General features: G+C 51.3%; 1 protein-coding gene across 1 annotated transcript in view; it reads right to left on the bottom strand.

The window, feature by feature from the left end:
* The window catches only part of LOC129859700 (unconventional myosin-X-like), a gene marked incomplete in the record, with an annotated part of 36,849 nt that overhangs the window by 23,450 nt on the left and 10,899 nt on the right, over positions 1-2,500 (bottom strand).

Here is a 2,500-nt window from a genome sequence, read left to right as displayed (position 1 = left end):
GAGAGAGAGAGGGGAGGGGGAGAGAAAGAAAGAGAGAGGGAAGTGGTTAGAGAGAGAGAGGAGGGGGAGAGAGAGAGAGGAGGGGGAAGAGAGAGAGAGGAGGGAGAGAGAGAGAGAGAGAGAGAGAGAGAGGAGGGGGAGAGAAAGAAAGAGAGAGGAGGGGGAAGAGAGAGAGAGAGAGAGAGAGAGAAAGAGGGGATACATATTACAGATGCAATGCAAATGTAAATATTGCACAGTTGGAGTCAACAACATTTAGTCTCATTTCAATTAAATTCCAATTCATGAATCGAGAAAGAGAGGTATTTTCAGTTCTTGCAATTCCTTGAACAGGAAATGAGCACCACTGGTGTGTTGCTATGGCCCTTCCACTGGTGTATTGCGGGTTTGTTGCTAAGACCCTTCCACTGGTGAATTGTTGGTGTGTTGCTAAGACCCTTCCACTGGTGTATTGCGGGTGTGTTGCTAAGACCCTTCCACTGGTGTATTGAGGGTGTGTTGCTATGGACCTTCCACTGGTTTATTGCGGGTGTGTTGCTAAGACCCTTCCACTGGTGTATTGCGGGTGTGTTGCTATGGCCCTTCCACTGGTGTATTGCGGGTGTGTTGCTAAGACCCTTCCACTGGTGTATTGAGGGTGTGTTGCTAAGACCCTTCCACTGGTGTATTGAGGGTGTGTTGCTAAGACCCTTCCACTGGTGTATTGAGGGTGTGTTGCTAAGACCCTTCCACTGGTGTATTGCGGGTGTGTTGCTAAGGCCCTTCCACTGGTGTATTGAGGGTGTGTTGCTATGGCCCTTTCACTGGTGTATTGAGGGTGTGTTGCTATGGCCCTTCCACTGGTGTATTGCGGGTGTGTTGCTAAGACCCTTCCACTGGTGTATTGCAGGTGTGTTGCTAAGACCCTTCCACTGGTGTATTGAGGGTGTGTTGCTAAGACCCTTCCACTGGTGTATTGAGGGTGTGGTGCTAAGACCCTTCCACTGGTTTATTGCGGGTGTGTTGCTAAGGTACTTCCACTGGTGTATTGAGGGTGTGTTGCTAAGGCCGTTCCACTGGTGTATTGAGGGTGTGTTGCTAAGGCCCTTCCACCGGTGTATTGAGGGTGTGTTGCTAAAGCCCTTCCACCGGTGTATTGAGGGTGTGTTGCTAAGGCCCTTCCACTGGTGTATTGCGGGTGTGTTGCTAAGACCCTTCCACTGGTGTATTGCAGGTGTGTTGCTAAGGCCCTTCCACTGGTGTATTGCGGGTGTGTTGCTAAGACCCTTCCACTGGTGTATTGCAGGTGTGTTGCTAAGACCCTTCCACTGGTGTATTGAGGGTGTGTTGCTAAGGCCGTTCCACTGGTGTATTGAGGGTGTGTTGCTAAGGCCCTTCCACTGGTGTATTGCAGGTGTGTTGCTAAGGCCCTTCCACTGGTGTATTGAGGGTGTGTTGCTAAAGCCCTTCCACTGGTGTATTGCGGGTGTGTTGCTAAGGCCCTTCCACTGGTGTATTGAGGGTGTGTTGCTAAGGCCCTTCCACTGGTGTATTGAGGGTGTGTTGCTATGGCCCTTTCACTGGTGTATTGAGGGTGTGTTGCTATGGCCCTTTCACTGGTGTATTGAGGGTGTGTTGCTAAGGCCCTTCCACTGGTGTATTGAGGGTGTGTTGCTATGGACCTTCCACTGGTGTATTGCGGGTGTGTTGCTAAGACCCTTCCACTGGTGTATTGCGGGTGTGTTGCTATGGCCCTTCCACTGGTGTATTGCGGGTGTGGTGCTAAGACCCTTCCACTGGTGTATTGCGGGTGTGTTGCTAAGACCCTTCCACTGGTGTATTGAGGGTGTGTTGCTATGGACCTTCCACTGGTGTATTGAGGGTGTGGTGCTAAGACCCTTCCACTGGTGTATTGCGGGTGTGTTGCTAAGGCCCTTCCACTGGTGTAGTGAGGGAGTGTTGCTAAGACCCTTCCACTGGTGTATTGAGGGTGTGTTGCTAAGACCCTTCCACTGGTGTATTGCGGGTGTGTTGCTAAGACCCTTCCACTGGTGTATTGCAGGTGTGTTGCTAAGACCCTTCCACTGGTGTATTGAGGGTGTGGTGCTAAGACCCTTCCACTGGTGTATTGCGGGTGTGTTGCTAAGACCCTTCCACTGGTGTATTGAGGGTGTGTTGCTAAGACCCTTCCACTGGTGTATTGAGGGTGTGTTGCTAAGACCCTTCCACTGGTGTATTGCGCGTGTGTTGCTAAGGCCCTTCCACTGGTGTATTGAGGGTGTGTTGCTAAGGCCCTTCCACTGGTGTATTGACGGTGTGTTGCTAAGGCCCTTCCACTGGTGTATTGACGGTGTGTTGCTAAGGCCCTTCTACTGGTGTATTGCGCGTGTGTTGCTAAGGCCCTTCCACTGGTGTATTGAGGGTGTGTTGCTAAGGCCCTTCCACTGGTGTATTGCGCGTGTGTTGCTAAGGCCCTTCCACTGGTGTATTGACGGTGTGTTGCTAAGGCCCTTCCACTGGT

Source organism: Salvelinus fontinalis, chromosome 7 (genome assembly GCF_029448725.1).
Source record: "Salvelinus fontinalis isolate EN_2023a chromosome 7, ASM2944872v1, whole genome shotgun sequence".
In the NCBI taxonomy this organism is placed as follows: Eukaryota; Metazoa; Chordata; class Actinopteri; order Salmoniformes; family Salmonidae; genus Salvelinus; species Salvelinus fontinalis.
This window is presented reverse-complemented; position numbering and strand designations above follow the sequence as displayed.